Source organism: Cervus canadensis, chromosome 18, assembly GCF_019320065.1.
Source record: "Cervus canadensis isolate Bull #8, Minnesota chromosome 18, ASM1932006v1, whole genome shotgun sequence".
Classification (NCBI taxonomy): Eukaryota; Metazoa; Chordata; class Mammalia; order Artiodactyla; family Cervidae; genus Cervus; species Cervus canadensis.
This window is the reverse complement of record NC_057403.1, coordinates 138,417-160,517: the sequence shown is the minus strand read 5'-3', so window position 1 is coordinate 160,517 and position 22,101 is coordinate 138,417. Positions and strand designations below refer to the sequence as shown.

General features: G+C 42.8%; 1 pseudogene; it reads right to left on the bottom strand.

Moving 5' to 3' along the window:
• Positions 1 to 3,419: 3,419 nt before the first annotated feature.
• LOC122420412 lies at positions 3,420 to 11,177 on the bottom strand (annotated as a pseudogene).
• Positions 11,178 to 22,101: the final 10,924 nt, after the last annotated feature.

The window sequence follows — 22,101 nt, the reverse complement described above, 5'->3', positions numbered from 1 at the left end:
ATTTATGCAATATTTGTTCATTGCTCAATATCTACCTTGTCCCGGATTGGGAATACAAAGCCTCTGTCTTATAGAGCTTACATTTCTGAGACTTAGGGATAAAGATAGACAAGAAAAACAATGAACACAAATAAATATGGTAGTTGGTGATTAAGTCCTACAATAAACTATAATATCATAATAAAGTAGGATAAGAAGTAATAGTGGCAAGAAGTAATAGATGGTCTCTAAGATAAGAAGACCTTCAAACAGGGATCTGAATGAGAGTATGGCATTGGCCCAGTGGAAATTTGGGTGACAAACCTTCCAGATTCAGTAAAACAAGAGGCAGAGGGAATTCCCTGATGGTCCAGTGGCTAGGTTTGGGCACTTTCACTGTTAGAGCCTGGGTTCCAACTCAGGTCAAGGAACTAAGATCCTGCAAGCTATGTGTTGAGGCCAGAAGAAAAAAGAGAGAGAGAAGAGACAGAGAAAGGAGTATGTGTGACATGCTGATACAATGTAAAGGAGAAAATCATTTCAAAAAATAAAACTTTTGTGTCTGAATCTTTACACATACATCTTGAGAAAATATTCCCAGGAGTATATTTGTAAGGTCAAAAACACACTCATTTTTTTTATCAGAATTTTCTCAATATCTCATGCAAGGAAATTTTTTTATTGAAATAGTTCTTTTAAAAACCCTCTATGTTATCATTACTTAGTAAAGTATTGAGGCTCTCTGAGAATTAGTGCACTCTCAAGAATCTGCCATGTATGTTTCTGTCATTTATATGTACAAACAGCCCTATCATTTGACATTATTCAACAGTTGTTGGTGATAAATGTCAGCATGCCGTGATTTGCCTGACAGCTATTTTGCATATGTTCCCTTCCAAACTAGACCCTCACTGCATCACCGTACATGACAGCACTGCACATTCTAGAGATTCTGTAACTGCGTGACTGATGTTGTATAACACTTGCTTTTTTATATTAAATTCTCACCTTAAGTGGTGAGAATGGTGACCATGTAGTGTTTGCCTTCATCTCCTCAGCATTCAGCATAAATACCTACCACACAGGAGAGGCTCTATAGGTACCTCGCATGAATGAATCAATAAAAACATCTTCCTCTGCATTGGCCTATATGGGAAAAGAATCTACAAAAGGATGGATATATGTAAATGTATAACTGATTCACTTTGCTGTGCAGCTGAAACTAACACAACACGGTAAATCAACTAGACTCCAACAACAGCAATAAAAAGCAAACATCTTCAGTGATATTATATGTGACATAAGAACTAACTAATAACTAAAGTATAATTAATTAATTTTAAATACTAATATTTCAGAATGTACCAACAATCGTCAGTCCCAGGAGGCTCTCCTTGCAATTTCTAGTGGCTCAGCGGTCACTCAAAGACTGCACATTTGACTCTTAAACAACAGGGGCTTAGGGCACCAACCCTCCTCACACAGTTGAAAATCCCTTATAATTTACCGTTAGTCATCAGTATATGTGGTTTGTATCTAGGTCCAACATCTAAGGATTTAACCAGTCAGGGATCATTTAGTACTGCAGTATTTACTATTGGAAAAGAAAAAAAAAAAGAGAAAAAGATAAGTGACCAAGGTTCCTTATACATCTCCAGTCATCCCTAACCTCTGCATCCAGCTGACCACCCTATTGTCCACCAGGACCTGGTATTCTGTATTAGACTTTAAAGATGACTTCTTCTGTATTCCATTAGTCCCAGACTCATAAGGAAGTTTTGCTTTTCAGTGGCTGAACCCAAACATGTAACAAAAACAACAATACTGCTGGACAACCCTGCCCTCAGAGGTTTAAAAATTCCCCCCACCACCTTTGGGGAAGCTTTAGCCAAAGACCTAAAAGATCTCCATCTGGAAGAGGGAACCCTCCTCCACTGTGCAGACAACATCCTGATCATCAGCCTGCCTGAGGAGGCTTCTGAACCACCTAGCCTCCTTAAAGGATATATGGTGTCCAAGAAAAAGGTTCAAATGGCACAAACTAGGGCGACCCACCCAGGCTTCATTCTCATAGGTCAGAGAAGCCCACCCTGGAAAAGAGAGAAAACATTTGCAACCTCACCCCCTAAACCAGAAGACAGCTTAAGGGTTCCCCCTTCCCATGGCCAGGTTTTGCCATGCTGGATCCCTAACTATGGTCTATTAGTTATGCCTCCATATGCAAAGTTCAAAAGAAAGGATGATGATTGTTTGGAATGGAATTCACAAAGCAAAGGGGCCTTTCAAGAATTGAAAAAGTAATTGCTTCAAGCCCCTGCCCTGGCCCTCCCAGATTTAGCTACACTCCTTGACCTTTACATTCAGGAGAGAAAAACAATCATCCTTGGGGTATTAGTTCAAAAATTGGAGCACTTGACTCGGGTGGTTGCTTATTTCTCTAAACAATTAGATCCAGCCTCTAAGGAATGGCCTTCTTGGCTTCAGGAAGTAGCTGCTATTACAACCTACTCAAGGAGGCTGAAAAGTTAACGTTTGGTCAGCCAATCACTATATGGACTCCATGATGATTCAAGTTTTAAACAAAGTCCTACTGTATAGCACAGGGAATTTTGTTCAATGTTATGTAACAGCGCAGTCGGGAGAGGAGTTTGCAGGAGAATGGATAGATGTATACGTATGGCTGAGTTCCTCTGCTTGTTCCTCCTGAAACTATCACAACATGGTTAATTGGCCATACTTGAATGAAATAAAAAGCTTATTTCCATAGTGGTACAATCCACCCACCATGCAGGTGATACATGTTCAATCCCTGGTCTAGGAAGAGTCCACACACCAGGGGTAACTAAAGGCGGTACACCACAACTACCGAGCTGCAACTTCAGAAGCCCGAGCATCCTAGACCCAGCACTCTGCAACGAGAGAAGCCACCACAGTGAGAAGCCTGTGCGCTGCAACTAAAGGAAAGCCCGTGCAGCAATGAAGACACAGCACAACCAATAAATAAATAAAATCTTAAAAATAATAAAAATTTTTTCAAGTTTCATCTAAAAAAAGATTCAGATTTTAGTATGTTCTAAGGGAACAGAGTGGCTATCCCCCATAAGGCTGATTCAAGTTCGGACTATGTTTTTAGACGATCCAGTGGCTATCATAAAAACCTGTCACACGCTAAATCCTGCCACCACGATACCCACAGGGCTCCTGCAGCACCACTGTACGAAAACCATAGACACCATCTATTCTGCTTGCCCTGACCTAGGAAGTGAGGCTCTTCCAAACACGGAAGAGGAATGGTTCACAGATCAGAGCAGTTTTATGAGACAGGGGAGAAGTCTGCAGGATACGTAACAACCTTCCAGACCCAAGTCATGGAAGCCAGAGGCCTACCCTCCAGGGACTTCCGCCCAATAGGCAGAGCTGACCACTCTCAGGGGTGATCCTTAGAGCTCAGGAATGGGAGGATCTGAAACATTTACACAGACTCCCAGGGCGTACTGGCCATCCTCCACGCCCACGGGTCTATTTGGAAGGAAAGAGTTGTGTTTACTGCGGAGAATGAACAGCTGAAACATGGCTTAAGCATACTGAAACCCTCAGAACTAGTACAGCTTCCAAAAAGGTGGCAGCGACTCGTCGTAGGGGTCACCAAAAAGGGCGGCGGGGGGTGGGGGTGCTGAGGGAAACAAGGCAGACTCAACTGCCAAAAGGCGGCCTGAGAACCAGTAACTCGGCAACCACCCCTTACACCTCAAGGGCCAGATCCATCCAATTATCCCCCAGTCTACAAAGGAAGAATTAGACAATGTGGAAACAGGGCTTCATTAGAGGTCTAGGAGGCCATGGGTGGCTAGTTACAGAACACGGGCCAAACTTCTTTCCCTAAACCACAGCCTGCCAAGCCATCAGGGAGGCTCATCAAGGAACTCATTATGGGAGAGAAGCCCCATGTAATTGGTTGGTTGAGGTCATAGTAGCTCCTGGCATGAGGCGTATAATCAATGAGATAGCTGAGACATGCTGCTCTTGCTAGTATGTGGGCCATGTATCTTAAATCGACCAGTGTCCTTGTCACCCAGGCCATATGGCTGATCATAGAAGCTAATTGTGTTCTATCAACAGGATGCCACAAAGGCCCACTGCAAAACCAGACCAAACTGGCTAGATCCAAGACAGAGGGAAAAGTAGGCTAAAGCTCGCCGCTTTTCTTGCCTTGGTTGATCTGTGTTTCCACACCAGCCCCTGAGAGCTAAAGGACACTTACCCAGATTCCGCTCTGTGTTTGTTTCAATAACACGAGGTGTTTGGCAGAGACGCTCTGCAGCTGGACTTTGAGAGAGAGAGATGCTTTGAGAGTCACACACTGGTCAATCGCCCCAGATTGGTTCTGACTTGACCTCAGGGACGCACCTGCACAGATGAGACCTGGAGGAGTCTGAAAGTTCCCTCTGCTCCATTACCACGCTAAGAACTCCACTCCAGGGGTCATTTGTACTCTGCTATGGCAATCCATGGCTTACCAACTAAAGAACAACGGCAACCCACTCCAGTATTGTTGCCTAGGAAACCCCACACAGAGGAGCCTGGCTGCTACAGTCCACGTGGTCGCAAGAAGTCGGACATAACTGTGATGCTATGAGCATGTATGAGGACATGACTGTGCTGCTATGAGCACACATGAGGACACGACTGTGCTGCTATGAGCACATATGAGGACACGACTGTGCTGCTATGAGCACACGTGAGGACACGACTGTGCTGCTATGAGCACACGTGAGGACACGACTGTGCTGCTATGAGCACACGTGAGGACACGACTGTGCTGCTATGAGCACGTACGAGGACATGACTGTGCTGCTATGAGCACGTACGAGGACATGACTGTGCTGCTACGAGCACACATGAGGACACGACTGTGCTGCTATGAGCACATATGAGGACACGACTGTGCTGTTATGAGCACATATGAGGACATGACTGTGCTGCTATGAGCATGTACGAGGACATGACTGTGCTGCTATGAGCACACGTGAGGACACGACTGTGCTGCTATGAGCACACGTGAGGACATAACTCTGCTGCTATGAGCACGTATGAGGACATGACTGTGCTGCTATGAGCACGTGTGAGGACATGACTGCTGTTATGAGCACACATGAGGACATGACTGTGCTGCTATGAGCACGTATGAGGACATGACTGTGCTGCTATGAGCACACATGAGGACATGACTGTGCTGCTATGAGCACACATGAGGACATGACTGTGCTGCTATGAGCACATACGAGGACATGACTGTGCTGCTGTGAGCACGTACGAGGACATGACTGTGCTGCTGTGAGCACGTACGAGGACATGACTGTGCTGCTGTGAGCACGTACGAGGACATGACTGTGCTGCTGTGAGCACACATGAGGACATGAGTGTGCTGTTATGAGCACACATGAGGACATGAGTGTGCTGTTATGAGCACACATGAGGACATGAGTGTGCTGTTATGAGCACATATGAGGACATGACTGTGCTGCTATGAGCATGTATGAGGACATGACTGTGCTATGAGCACACGTGAGGACATGACTGTGCTGCTATGAGCACGTACGAGGACATGACTGTGCTGCTATGAGCACACGTGAGGACACGACTGTGCTGCTATGAGCACACATGAGGACATGACTGTGCTGCTATGAGCACGTGTGAGGACATGACTGTGCTGCTATGAGCACGTACGAGGACATGAGTGTGCTGCTATGAGCACACATGAGGACATGAGTGTGCTGTTATGAGCACACATGAGGACATGACTGTGCTGTTATGAGCACATATGAGGACATAACTGTGCTGAGAACAGCATAGAAGCACAATACGTGGGAGAGCAAGCGGGCGGGAGGGACTGCCCATGCACCAGCTGTTCCTGGAAATCTTTGTCCTTTGCCCCAGTTTCTGATGATGCACTTGCCTCTCACCCCCGCAAAACTCCCCACTTTCCTCCCTTTGGGGAGCAGGTGTTTTTAGACATGAGCTCCCCTTCTCCATTCCCTGGCCATCCAAGAACAGCTTTTCTTGCCTGCGCCAAACTCAAGTTTTGTTTTTGGCAGTGGGAACCTGAACAGGAAAGAACTCCCTGACCAATCCAGGGGGTGCTTCAGTTCAGAGGGACCTCAAGAGTGGGGGTGGTCTCACATCTAATTGGGTAACATCCTCTGTCTCCAAAAGATTAGATAAATTGCGTCGCTCGGGGATTCGGGTAACATAGGTAGCCCAAGATAGCTGGGGAGTTCAGTTCTCCACCCGGGGTTACACCACCGCCCAAAACCAGTAGGCAGTAGTTACCGAAGGTGGACCTGCGCCCTTCCGCGCCCCTCAAAAAACAGAGGAAGAACTTGCCACTGGGAAAGCCCATTAATAGTTCCTGAGAAATAAAAATAAAAGCTGGGTAATAAAGCCTAACCTTTCTTTTTTTTTTCCGTTTCCTTTGTGCTAGTTTCACTTGCTCACTGGCTGCCGCGTGCAGAGCTCTTGTACCCGACACTTTTGGACCAGAGTTCCGAGTGCAAGAAGGCTGCGCCCGACACCTGGGCTCCACGTGCAGAAGCGCTGCGCACCACAGTGAGATTCAAGATGGTGGCGGCAGGCGGAGTGCACAGACGCTGCGTGGGGCGCTGCACCCTACCGGGAGCGTGAGCGGCACAGCGGCGCCAGACCGGCAAGTTCTCGTCCTCCTCCTGGCTCAGTCAGTTCAGTTGCTCAGTTGTATCCCACTCTTTGCGGCCCCCACACATTATAGCAGGCCAGGCTTCCCTTTCCATCACCAACTCCGGAGCTTGCTCAAACTCATTTCCGTCAAGTCAGTGATGCCATCCAACCATCTGTTCCTCTGCGGTCCCCCTCCCCATCCTGCCCTCAATCTTTCCCAGCATCAGGGTCTTTTCCAACGAGTCACTTCTTCGCCCAGGTGGCCAAAGTATTGGAGCTTCAGTTTCAGCATCAGTCCTTTCAATGAATATTCAGGGTTGATTTCCTTTAGGATTGACTGATTTGATCTCCTGGCTTTCCAAGGGACTTTCAAAAGTCTTCTCCAACACCACAGTTCAAAAGCATCAATTCTTCAGTGCTCAGAGGGCAAGAGCTCACACCTCTCCATTTTTCTGAGCAGACAGTAAAACCTTCCTTTGCTTCTGGACTGAACTCAGTATCATTCTATTGGCTTGAACAACGCTGGGCAAGAGGACCCTGCTGGGGCTTGTTAGCAATTTTGTTGATAAGTTTCTTGTTTACCTGTTGTCAGGTTCCCCCACCAGAACGTGAGCCCATTACCATGTCTCTCCTGCTCATTTCAGTGCCCCACGCTGTACCTGCCCCATACGGGCACTCAGTAAATATGAGGATAAAAATAAAACTAATGAGGGAATGCATGAGCATTCTTTGATTATAAACATCCCACAACTGACTAGTTTCCAAGTATGACTACAATATGTAACTCAAACAACACTCCTGGAGTATAGGAAGAAGCATGCCCCCAGGAATTGGTGTCTGGAACTGCTGTCTGGCAGTCAAGTGGTTAGGACTGCACGCTTTCACTGCTGAGGGCCTGGGTTCACTCTCTGGTCAGGGAACTAGGACCCCGAAAGCCAAGCAGGGTGGCCAAAAAAAAAAAAAAAACATGCTCTAAAGAAGTTCTTAATCCCTGTACTAGAGTTATCACACATCTGAGCACACATTCAATACACTAAGAATGAATGATACAGAATATGTGACTATATGCTTTTAATCTTTTATGCAAAGATAAATAAAGAATAATATAAACAACTACTTTCTTCCTTTTGAAATATCACAATTCATCATTCTAATCAGGACAGGTGTGCACCAAGGCCCACTGGCAATGTGTTTACAATTTCTTTATCCACCTCTTCTTTGCTGTATTGCCATCCACTTGCTAACTACACAGTCCTAAGTATCATATTTAGGAGTCTAATTCTGATAAAAAGTAGAAATTTCCTCTTTCTTTAGCAATTATGGCAAAGTTCCTGGTGCTTTGAGCGACTATTAGCATTGTAACTAGCCACATAGATGTCCCTTTTATTCAAGGTATTCAGTGTCATTTGAAATTGTTATTTTGTCTCTCTAATAACATGCCAGCTACATGACAAAAGAAATCTGGTCATAATTGTTCTCCTTATATTCCTCTCCCCGCACCATCCCCAGTGCACAGAACAGTACTGAACTCAACCCTGCTGCTGCTGCTGCTAAGTCGTGTCCAACTCTGTGCGACCCCATAGACGGCAGCCCACCAGGCTCCCCCGTCCCTGGGATTCTCCAGGCAAGAACACTGGAGTGGGTTGCCATTTCCTTCTCCAATGCATGAAAGTGAAAAGTGAAAGTGAAGTCGGTCAGTCGTGTCCGACTCTTAGCGGCCCCATGGACTGCAGCCTACCAGGCTCCTCCGTCCATGGGATTTTCCAGGCAAGAGTATTGGAGTGGGGTGCCATTGCCTTCTCCACCCTGGCGCTTAACACATTTTTGGATGAAAGAAAAAATGATTGAACGAATGAACCAATGAACTGTGTCTCAGTGTTGGCTATGGATTTCATGAGTAAGATGTCTTTCTACTCTGTTTCATCAGCTTCAGCTGTACTGGGTTACTGATGTTAACACAGGCAGAGGATAGAACCAAGCTTCAGTCAGTGATCATCATTTCTATAATAAATCCAATGATGGGCTTATAATAAAGCAAATTGAATGATGTTAACTTTGTGTCCCATGTTCCCCACTTGTGAACTCAAGGAAGCAGATGCTGTCTTTGCTCTGACACCATCGGCAGCTCCTTATATTACCAAGGCCTGCTTCTCTGCCTGACGGCGCTTTTGGAATACGGTAACATGGCAGGGCTGGGAACTAATGCCCCAAAGCAATCCTCAACCGTATCCTCAATGAAGGGTAGGGGATGATAGGTAAAATCTCCAGCTCTCTGTCCTTCAGTGGGACAGTTCTGAGATTCCACAGGATTTCCAGTGGCATTTGGAGCCCTGGTTGCCCATGGTAGACACCACTAATTCACAAAAATTCATTTGGTTTGCCTTCCTTCCTTGTCCCATTTCTCCACTCCCTCAGAGAAGACAGAGTGCCTACCTGCCTGCTAAGTCACTTCAGCTTTGTCCAACTCTTTGCAATCCTATGGCCCGTAGCCCACTGGGCTCCTCTGTCCATGGGATTCTCCAGGCAAGAATACTAGAGTGGGTTGCCAGGCCCTCCTCTAGGGGATCTTCCTGACCCAGGGATTGAACACGTGTCTCTTATGTCTTCTACAAAGGCAGGCGGATTCTTTACCTCTAGCACCACCTGGGAAGCCCTAGAAGACAGAGTATCTGAGATAATTTTCATGGGATTGAATCCAAATCCTTGTCCCCAGGTCTCCTTTTGGGATGATACCAGGGAAGATTGGGAAATCATGCATCTATTGCATAAAGTTGTTGAAAGGATTCATTGAGTTAATACAAGCAAAGCGATTAGAAGAGCACCTGGTATACAGTTTGTGGTCCATAAATTTATGAGTTGGTATCTAGTATTATTTGTCTCCTCTGACCTACTAATTTTGGCTCTCTACTTAGGTCCATAATTTTCCTCTTCATAGCTATCTCAATCCCCAATCAATCTCTGAAATTTCTAGGTGAAGATCATCTACCTCCTTGGAACCCACTTTTTTTAATGACTCTATGCATTAGCTTACATTAATGCAGCAGAGGGGACCAAAGCTTACAAGTACTGCATACATTTCACAAGATGTGCTGCAGGAAAAAAAAAATGACTAAGAAGGATCAATAATATCCTAGGGTCTTGGTGGACACCTTGCTAGTGGAAGTGGACCTCTGATTCCTGGTGGAGGGTCTCATTCCAACAGGGTCAAGCTTATTGGCATCCCTCAAGTACGGGAAGCCTAATTGGTGGGCCTATGGGTGGTCTCATACCATGTGGCATGGTAAGTTGCTTCAGTCATGTCCAATTGTTTGCAACCCCCAAGGACTGCTGCCAGCAGGCTCCTCTGTCCATTGGATTCTCCAGGCAAAAATAACTGGAATAGGTTGCCATTTCCTTCTCCAGGGGATCTTCCTGACCCAGGGGTCAAACCCGTGTCTCTTATGTCCCCTGCACTGGCAGGCAGATTCTTCACCACTAGTGCCACCTGGGAAGCCCCATACCAGGTGGAGGAGCCATAATTCCTGGAGGTGGGATTGCTCGACCAACAGGTGTGGGTGTGTGGTGTGGATGTAGCCCCCTTTTGGTGGATACTGAGTTGGGGCTCCAGTAACGCTGGCAGTGGCAGCAGCTGCTACAATACCTCTTCCCTGTGGGGTCATTACTTGTTGGGATGGCCCCCCCGCCCCCATGGACAGGGCCTGTTTATCCAGGAAGAGTCTGGGGAATTGGAACACCAGCTGGAACACCTCTGCCAGCTGCTCTACCAACCCCCAGCATCACCAGTAAATGGTACCTGAGCAATGCCAGTATCTTTACAGGGTGGTCCCTCCACAGTCATGGAACCAAGTTCTCCCGGGCAGCCACACCAGACCCCAAACTTGCTTTTCTTCATACTCTGAATGCTTTGAATTCTTTGCCATGATCTTTCTGAATTCATCACAGTCACAGAGGATCAAGTTCACCTACTTGTCAAAAGCCTTAAAAGGGTCATTGAAGACTGAACCACCCTGCCAGTCGCATCTCACGTGTAGTCAATGTGCTGCAGCATCTTGCACCTCTGTCCCATAGTTACGATTGCTGTTCCACCACATTCGATGTCCACAGGACAGTTTCAGGATCCTTAAGACCTAAGGAAGCCTACAGATTAAGGTATGATGCAAGTTCTCCACCGAACACTGCAGGCTGCGGCAGAAGCTTCCAATAGTAGAAGAAGCCTCTTTGTTTTGATCTGTTTCCTCTTGGTATCAGCTACCTGGGTGTTCTGATACTGCTTTAATGACTTCTTGGTGTCTCAGCTAAGAAGACCTGCCTCAGTTCTGCCTGGAAATCTACCACAGGCACTTGCTCCTGCTGGGTGACTGCCTCGGGGACAGGTGACACGGCTGGTTGCTCAGTGAGGCTGCCCTTCATTTGACTTGGGTTCCTACCTCACGTACAGCGCTGCTCCGTAGTCCTCCTCAGGTGTAGACCGTCCCTGGCCTGCTCTGTCACGCCGCTGGCCACTCCTCAAAACAGAACAGAACAGAACAGAACAGAAAAGGTCAGTCATCTCCAGGGACCGCTCCGCTCCACCATGCTCTTTGCCACAGGCGCACCAACTAATCACGCCGGCCCTGTCTGCGCATGCGCAGCAAGCCCCCTGACCCCACTTTTGATAGCTGCCTTTCAACTTGCCTTTCTCTAGGCCATCCCCAACAGCTTCAGAGGTAGGAACATGAAACTCGACAGATCTGATTTAAAAGACTTACATCACTGCTGAAAAATGGCTGAGGAGAGTCAGATTTTTCTGTTTGGCCTTTTCTCTTCCACTGCTGCAGCCACGAGAGAGATAATATTGCTAAAGCAATTGCTAGGTGAGCATTTAAGACACTCTAGTGGATCTAACGAGCTTTTCAGGGGGTGCAGTGGTAAAGAGCCTGCCTGTCAATGCTGGAGAACCAGAGACGCAGGTTTGATCCCTGGATTTGGAAGATCCCCTGGAGAGGACATGGCAACCCACTCCAGTATTCTTGCCTGGAAAAGTCCATGAACAGAGGAGCCTGGTGGCCTACAACCCATAGGGTCACCAAGAGCCAACATGACTAAGCGCACGCACACACACACACACACAACTCTAGTTACATGTCATGGTAAATATTTTATCTTATTTATTGATAAAATAATTTGGTCAAATTCTCCAATGGAGCCAGGATTAAAATTCAGAATTTTCTTACCTCAAATCTCACTTTCAAGCCACCACCAAATTGCACATCTAACTGATCGAGTATACTTGTTGGAAATCTCATTCTCCTTTCTCCCTGGTGTCAGAGCTCTGAGTTTCTTGAGTTAATTTTTAGCTAACACTTATTCTAGAACAATTCCAGAAAGTTTGACTTTACAGAAGCAGTTGTCTCAATTCCCTTAATGAGTTATGACTCTGCTATATACAAACTCTCAAATGTAGTCAGGTAGTCACCTTTTTTATTTTATCCTTTTTCCCAATGTCTAAAGGCTATGAAACACTATGAATATGCAATAAATACATCTTAGTGGATTGGTTTTAAAATTATAAAACAGTAAATTCCCTTTTGCATGTGGATATTTCTACAACAACCAGATAGTCTGTACTTAAACTATCTGCTCCCAAAACATTTCTACACTGTTGGTAGGAATGTAAGTTGGTATAGCCACTGTGGAAAACAATGTGGAGGTCCCTCACAACACTAAAAACAGAGCTACCATATGATCCAGCAATCCCACTCCTGGACATATACCCAACAAAACTATAATTGGAAAAAATACATGCACCCTTATGCTCATAGCAGCACTATTTACAATAGTCCAGGTGTGCAAACAACTAAATGTCCATCAACAGATGAATGGATAAAGAAGATGTGGTGTATATAGAGCAATGGAATCCTACTAAGCCATAAGAAAGAAGGAAAGAGTACCATTTCTAGCAACATGAATATGACTAAAATTATCACACTAAGTGAAGCAATTCAGAAAGACGAAGACAAATGCCATATGATATTACTTATATATATATTCTATGAAACAGAAACAGACTCACAGAGAAGATTTGTGATTAGCAAGGGAAAGGTAGGAAGGGAGAGGAAGGGACTGGGAGTTTGGGGTTAGTAGATGCCAACTACTAAATCCAGAATGGATAAACAAGGTCCTACTGCATAGCACAGGGAACTATAACCAATCTCCTGGATAAACCATAATGGGAAAGAACATCAAAAAGGAATGCATATAACTCAGTCACTTTGCTGTAGAGCAGAAATTAGCACAACATTGTAAATCAACTATACTTCAGTAAAAAAAAAAATTAAAAATAAGAATAAAAGTAAACTAGCTGCCCCAAAGGGGCTTCCCCAGTGGCTCAGGGATAAAGAATCTGCCTGCGAGGGCAGACGCTGTAGGAGACCCAGGACGTGCAGGTTTGATCCCTGGGTTGGGAAGATCCCCTGGAGGAAGGTGTGGCAACCCACTCTAGTGTTCTCACCTGGAGAATCCCATGGACAGAGGAGCCTGGCAGGCTACAGTCCATAGGACTGCAAAGAATCAGAGACAACTGAAGCGGCTTTGCATGCACACAGCTGCCCCAAAATATATAACCAAAATTATAGATTTTAAAATACCTTTGGGATGAATTAGTCTGACATAATTGCAATATATATAATGAGGATGACTTTTCTTTTTCAGTTATATTAAATTATGGTAAAATATAATTAAGATAAAATTTACCCTCTAACCACTGTGAAGTCATACAATTAAGTAGTGTTAAGTATCAGTTCGGTTCAGTTCAGTTCAGTTCAGTTCAGTTGCTCAGTTGTGTCCGACTCTTTGTGACCCCATGAATTGCAGCACGCCAGGCCTCCCTGTCCATCACCAACTCCCATTTACTCAAACTCATGTCCATTGAGTCGGTGATACCATTCAACCATCTTATCCTCTGTCGTCCCCTTCTCTTTCTGCTCCCAACCCCTCCCAGCATTAGGGTCTTTTCCAATGAGTCAACTCTTCACATGAGGTGGCCAAAGTATTGGAGTTTCAGCTCCAACATCAGCCCTTTCAATGAACACCCAGGACTGATCTCCTTTAGGATGGACTGGTTGGATCTCCTTGCAGTCCAAGGGACTCTCAAGAGTCTTCTCCAACACCACAGTTCAAAAGCATCAATTCTTCTGTGCTCAGCTTTCTTTATAGTCCAACTCTCACATCCATACATGACTACTGGAAAAACCATAGCCTTGACTAGAAGGACCTTTATTGACAAAGTAATGTCTCTGCTTTTTAATATGCAATCTAGGTTGGTCATAACCTTCCTTCCAAGGAGTAAACGTCTTTTAATTTCATGGCTGCAGTCACCATCTGCAGTGATTTTGGAGTCCAAAAAAATAAAGTCTGACACTGTTTCCACTGTCCTCCATCTATTTGCCATGAAGTGATGGGACCAGATGCCATGATCTTAGTTTTCTGAATATTGAGTTTTAAGCCAAGCTTTTCACTCTCCTCTTTCACTTTCATCAAGAGGCTCTTTAGTTCTTCTTCACTTTCTGCCATAAGGGTGGTGTCATCTGCATATCTGAGGTTATTGCTATTTCTCCCAGCAATCTTGATTCCAGCTTGTCCTTCTTCCAGCCCAGAATTTCTCATGATGTACTCTGCATATAAGTTAAATAAGCAGGGTGACAATATACAGCCTTGACATATTCCTTTATGTATACTCACATCTTTGTACAACCAATCTCAAAAATTCTTTTCATCTTGCAAAACTGAAATGCTACACCCATGAAACAACTCATTTCCCCTCCCTTTGAGTCACTAGCAACTAACTAACCTTCTATTTTCTTTCTCTATGAAATTTTACTACTCTAGGTACTTCATATAAGTGGAATCATACAGCATTTGCCTTTTTGCATCTTGCTTATTTCACTTAGCTGAATGTCCTCAAGGTTCATCCATGTTGTAACAAGCATTAGAATTTCCCTCCTTTTTAAGACTCCATTGTATGTATATACCACATTTTGTTTATCCATTCATCTAATACTTGGATTGCTTCAATCATTTGGCAATTATAAATTATGCTGCTATGAACATGGTTGTGCAAACACCTCTGTTTTCTGAATTCTGTTTTCTGAATTTCTGAATTCTGTTAGATACATACACAGAAGTGGCATTGCTGAGTCACGTAAGAATTACATTCTTAATTTTGGCCATGACAGTTTCCATGGCAGCTGCACCATTTTCTATTTCTACCAACAGCGCACAAGGGTCCCAATTCTCTATAAGGTGATTCCACTTTTTATACTTTCTCAATGTCACCACATCTTGGTCTCCATCTTCTTTTATGCTTCGTTATTAATTGTAAAAACCCTATTTTACACACTTTTGTTTACCTTTGAACAATTTTTTAAAACTAATATTCACTCACTGAGTGCCTACTTTTGATGCTGGGAGTTTTTTTTTAATGAGTAAACACTAGCCCCTCAGCTCTAGAACCTCTCTGACTAGTATAAAACATATAAAAATACTCAAAATTTATAATGTGATATGAAATATAATCATATAATATTTGTCACCTGATATACATATGTAAAAGGAATTCCCAGATGGTTCAGTGGTTAAAAAAAAAAAAAAAAAATCTGCCTACCAATATAGGAGACACAGATTCAATCCCTGGGTCAGGAAGATCCCCTGGAGAAGGAAATGGCTACCCATTTCAGTATTCTTGCCTGGAAAACCCCACGGACAGTGGAGCCTGGTGGGCTGCAGTCTATGGGGTTGCAGAAGAGTCCGACATGACTTAGCAACTAAACAACATATGTAAAAAACAAAAAAAACAAAAAACCTGTAAGAATGTTAGCTGATGTTGTGAAGAAAAGACAGCATTATGATTGGATATAGACTGCTGAGAAGGAGTTTCAAGTTGAAAGAGCGTAAAAGAAAAGTACATTATAAACTGGCAATTTTATGATACATATTATATACAAAGGCAGATGGGTTTGAGAGATTGAGACCGGGTTGGTCCCCAAAAATATTAAATGTCATGCAAAATTCTTGTTTACGTTTGTATCATGTAATTAAAATTCCATTCATGAAAATATAAAATGAAATGGGGATAGACTCCACTCCCCAGAGATTAGCTGCCTCTTATAAACCAAGCCCAGCCCAGACCCAGGCATACAAAGTTTAACGCTGTTGTCAGACCATTGCAATTTAGCCCAGTCCTCTGGGACTATGACAGGGCAGAAAGTAGACATCCCATGGTCAATCTGATTTGGAATATTTTTAAAAACCTACCAACCATGCCTCCATTAATTTGAACATGTCATAGAACCACTGTTAGCCTAATTAAAGGCCTCCCTATATGGGGCATCATTATAGACATTCCTGAAAGAGAATCTTCATCAAATTTGCATGGTTAAAATCAATCACAGAAAATGGATACAGATTCCAAGGACATTTGAATATATACTTCCATCAAATTATAAACCCACACAGATATATATGTCATATATATATGGCAGGTATAGTTATATGTATATAAATATATGGGGAGAAGGAAATGGCAACCCACTCCAGTATTCTTGCCTGGAGAATCCCATGGATGGAGGAGCCTGGTAGGCTACAGTCCACGGGGTCGCAAGGAGTCGGACACGACTGAGCGACTTCACTCACTCACTCATACATCTTTCAAAATTATTACCAAGATTATGTGTGTGTGTTATATCCTAAAGAAAGAATGCATACCATAGAATAGAGGATGCATGCGTGTATGCTATCACTTCAGTCATGTCCGACTCTGCAATCTCATGGACTGTAGCCTGCTAGGCTCCTCTGTCCATAAGATTCTCCAGGCAAGAATACTGGAGTGGGTTGCCATGCCCTTCTCCAAGAATAGAGGATAAGTAGATGTTATTGGCAGGTATGTATATTCATAGAGTGGATCAGTGGATCTTTGGGGAAAAGTCATTACTTCTTGCACTTATAAGGCAAGTTCACTGAATGATGTTTTAGGGAAATTCAATTTTAAAAGATAACACACCGGGCCTGGTGCACTGGGAAGACCCAGAGGAATCGGGTGGAGAGGGAGGTGGGAGGGGGGATCGGGATGGGGAATACGTGTAAATCTATGGCTGATTCATATCAATGTATGACCAAAAAAATAAATAAATAAATAAAAATTAAAAAAAAAAAATAAATTAAAAAAAAAAAAATGCATATCATGCAGGGGGCCGGGGGTTCCATTCTTGGTCTAGGAACTAAGATCCTGCATGCTGCAACTAAGACCCAAAACAGCCAAATAAATAAATAAACATTTTTAAAAATAAAAAAAAAAAGATAACACACTTTGCATATAAAGAGCTAACTATTAATGTAGTAAATCATAGATCACAGTTAGTTAGCATTACCAAGATAGCAGAAAGGGGCACTCGTCAGATGCAAAGAGTAAGAAATTTACTAGCAAAATAATGTTACGATGTGTCTGATTATTTTTACCCATGGAAAGAAAGTATGATATACAAGTCTTTCATTAATGTTTGGGTGCATATGGACTCACCTTATTTTCTCTATCCCTGGAGCCAACAGTTGTGTAATTATTTGATATATATAATTTTTTTATCAAAAGCATTGGTGCACGTCAGTGAGAACTTTCAACCACCTTGAAAATGACTTTTAGAATATTTCATTAGCAGACTGTCTTTCAGAGCCTGAGTTGACATTCATGTTTCTTCATACTAGTCTTTCATCCATAAAACCCTTTGTTCTGCTGAACAGTTTTCAGACAATGTAGGCAATCAAAAAAAAAAAAGAAAAGGAAAAGAAAGAAAGAAAAGAAAGCATCCATTCCAGCATTTGATCAGTCTTATTCAAATCTCATCTATTAATAATCTTTTGAAACCTTTCTAAGAATTTTATTTCCCTTCTTTCAGTATCATATTAAAAAAAAAAAGCCTCCCAAGTTTAATGAAATGGGAGTTTGATATATCATAAGAATGAGGCACAATTCATGGTTATATTTTATCCACTTTTGTCACTTTCAATAAAGTATGTGGGAAATAACTGCTATGTTCAGTTAGAAGATTTATTTTTAATTACAGAAGATTGAATTTTCAACACTCAAACAACTGAGGGAAAAAACACTCAATTACTTAAATAGCATTTTATACACACCAAAAAAAAATAACATGTTCAAAATGAAATAATCCAGTCAGATATTTTTCAGTAGTTAATAAAAACAAAATATTAAGTGATTATTTTGAGAAGCAACATGTTTCTAACCCGTCCTATAAAATGGGTGTTTTTTGGAACCACAAAGACTCAGGACTACGTAAAACATGGATACCCACTGTGTCTAGTCTCCACAAAGCAAGAATCACATTGACTCCCCCAACCCTTCCAATATTTATGTGCAAAATATATATCATTTCAGCTGAGGTACTTAGGAAGCTTAAAAATGGAGCTATTCCTAAACAAGCAAAATTTTACCATGTCTTGGCATGTGAAAGCACATAATCTGTGAAATATGCACATTTCAAAGCAGAAAATCCAGCTTTTCCTGCACAACTATGCCTACTAATCCCACTACCATAATTTAAACCACCATTTGGAACATTTAGTCATAGGGTTAAACACAAACCATTAAAAACAAAGCAACACTAAGTTCAGCTTGATTTACTATCCTTTATATATTACGCTTCTGCCTGTTGTATCAAGGGCCCTTTAAGGGCCAAACTGGAATTTGCCAGATTCTTTCTTACAATAGAGATTTTAATTTCATCTTTTGTTCTATAATTTAGAATTTCCAAGTTTCATTATGTTTTTATTATTTTGTTGCTCAGGCTAATTTGCTTTTATCATACTTCATAATATTATGGTTTGAGAATGAAATAAAAAGTAGAATTTGGTTTCAAATTATGTATCTTAGAAGAGAGAAATGGGAATTGTCAAAAAGAAATTAAAGAGTTATAGAAGAAGCAAGATTCTTCTTTTATACTTTTCTTTCCAAAAATGTTACTAAGAATTTCTAAATATGTCAAAATACTTCTTAAACAAGAGAATCGTATTTAAAATACTCATAAGAGTACCTAAAAGCAACTTTCAACCCCCTTCAGCCAGTTAGACAGGAAATACTTCTGTCACGTCTTAGAACTCATACACTGTAATATCAGGATGGAAAAGGAACCAGTTAAGACTGGAGAAAAACTACTTTCTAAGAAAGCTTTCCAAAGAAGTTTCATGGAGAGAAAAGAGTTTAGCAATAAACTTAAATTCACATGAGAGATATTCCAGCATTTGTGCAAAGCTGATAAGGCTTCTCAAACAAGAACCGAACTTTGTCTGGATAGAAGGGGTTAAAACTCATTTAAGGAAGATGACTAATGGGAGGAACAAATGCAGTGATAAACTGAGATGCATGACATATACTGAAGAAGGACAGGGCCATACTGAAGAGCTAAATAGAACACAATAGCTGACCGTGTTCATGCATTTGGATTATGCCTTTGGGATGTTTTTAGGGTTTTGGACATTTGAGCATTTTGTATTCAAAATTTTCACTGAGCACCTGCTATGTTTCAAACACTTCATTAGGCACTGAAGTTATACAGATGATGGTAAGACTTACAATTCTGCAACTTGACAATGGTGAGAAAGAGATACACATACAGTAGAAACCATACTTGGAATTTTTAATTTTGACCTTTTCCCAGACTAGCAATATGCAGTACAATACTCCCCTGATGCTGGGCAGAGGCAGTGAGCAGCAGCTCCCAGTCAGCCACGCCATGACTGGAATAAACAATGAATAACACCTACAACCATCATGTACCTAGACAACCATTCTATTTTCACTTACAGTACAGAATTCAATAAATTACATGAGTCATTCAATACTTAATTATAAAATAGGATTTGTGTTAGACAGTTTTGTCCAATTGTAGGCTAATGTAAGTGTTTGGTGGGTTAGGTGTATTAAATTCTGGGCTTAACGGTGGGTTTATCTGGACATAACCTCACTGTAAGCCGAGGAAGATCTGTAATGACATCTAAAGTAGAATCCCTACTCTCCAGGGGGGAGAGAGCATGTTGGAGAGCTCACATGCATATAAATGAACTTAGCTACAAATCAGGAATGGACTCAAAGACTTAGAGAACGAACTTATGGTTGCCAGAGCGGGGAGAATATGGGGAAGAGACAGGGAGTTTGGGATCAACATGGACACGACACACTGCTATGTTCACAGTGGATAATCAACAAGGACTTACTGGACAGCACAGAGAACTCTGCTCAATGTTATATGGCAGCCTGGGTGGGAGGAGAGATGGAAAAATGGATACACATATAGGCATGGATGAGTCCCTTTGTGCACCTGAAACTATCACAATATTGTTAATCGGCTATATTCCAGTATAAAATTTAAAAGTTTATAAAAAAAGAGAGAAAGTAGGGGCCAGGGTTCCTGCCCTCCAGCCCCTCCCTGCAAAGCCCCGGGATCACATCTCAGAGCTCCTTCAGGCAGCCTCCCAACAAAGCTCTCCCACACCAGGTTTCAATAGCTGCACCCTCCTCCTGCCCCGGTAAGCAGAGGAACAAGAACAGCCTCACTCTCTTACCAGCCCTGCTGGAAGGCCCTGTCGCACGGAGCTTCCCCGCCCCTTCCCCACACCTTGGTACACTGTCTCTTTATTAGGCTCTCCTCAGATGACCCAGTTTGAGAGTGCGATCTGTTCGCGGCTGGGAGCCTGGCAGACGACAGTCCTTATCTCTCTCTCGCGCTCGCCCACACTTGATGCCACTGTCCCCTCTCTTCTCATCTCTGACTCTTCCTGCTCAGTCTCCTTAATGAGTCTGTCTTCGTGTGGTCAAGAAACAGTGACAACATTTATCTTCAACAGCCCTCCCACGTAAACATATACTCCGAGTAAAAGCAATGTGCTCTGATGGAAGACAAGGTCCCTGAGCAGGGCCTTTACTTGTCACACACACACACACACACACACACACATACAGAATCCAAATTAGTCTTGTGAGGTAATTCCTGTTTTATGACAAGACAAGGACAATTTAAATATAAAAATTCTTCTCTCCGCCCTGTGCATTGTATGTATGTGTCAGCACACTTCCCTCGTTGGCAGGAGCACCGGCTCAACCACAAAGAGCAACATTCTCCTAGCATCAGCAAGACAGCGCCGTAAAAGACTCCTTATCCCTTCTTGATCTTGGAAGGGGTCACGTGACCACCAAGATGCTGCTTAGATTTGGAGTATGTAAACTGTTGATAATACGTCCCTTGACATACAGTCCTCTGTCTCAAAAAACTTGTATCACCATGCCTTGATTTCTAACCGGCAGAACAATTCTCAGAACTTTTGGAGATGCTTTTCCCGGGTAATATTCCTCAGATTTGGCTTGAATAAAATTTTCCAGTTCTTTCTTAGATCAACTGATTGATTTTTTTCTGACAGTTTTATGCCCCTCAGTTCAGTTCAGTTCACTTGCTCAGTCATGTCCAACTCTTTGTGACCCCATGGACTGCAGCACACCAGGCTTCCCTGTCCATCTATTTATGCCCCTAGGCACCTCCAAAAAATAAATTCTGATTTACTCTGGCTTCTCTTCCTCTGTTTATCCCTTAAATTCTGTTTCCTTCTAGAGTTACATTTGACCTTTCCCATGCTTTTCTCTTTTTATTATATAGACTTTTCCTGTGAAGCTTCACATCTGTGACGCTGATTTCCAAATAAGAGGAAATGCTCAACACTTTCAAATGCTTAGCATAATAATACCAGTACTCTCCACTGACTTTCAGTCCCAAATATCCTTCTGGGTAGTGGACAACTCCCTTGAGGAGTCCTCAAAGACCTCAAACTCAACAAATTCAAAATTGAATCATCAAGTACCCTCTAAAACTTACTCCTTCTCCTGTCTCATATCCTATTGAGTAACACTGGTCTCTGCTCAGAATTCCAAGGCACAAAGCTATGAGTTGTCCTTCACACCTCTTACTCCATTATCCTTCACCCATTATTTCAGCCAGATAGGACCATCGGTTCTGTCCTCTTAAATACATCTCGAATCTATCCCCTCTTCTTTCCTCAGTCTCACGGCCTCCTAATTACAATGCTGGAATCAAACCTTACTCTTCTATAATCCACCTTCCATATCACTTCTTTCTGATGTTTCTACAATAAATCTTATCCTATCACTCCCTTTTTATTCTTTAATGACTACATATTACATTCAAGATAATACATTCAAGCTTTCCAGAAAGACTTGCAAGGCCCTTGCCTGCATTTCGATAGATATACCTATATCTATGGATAGATAGAGAGATAGATCTTACTGGTTCTATCTCTCTGAAGAAGGCTTACTAATACAAGCTGTGACCTACAAGAGAAATATAGTTTATATCACCATCAACATGAAGCACAACA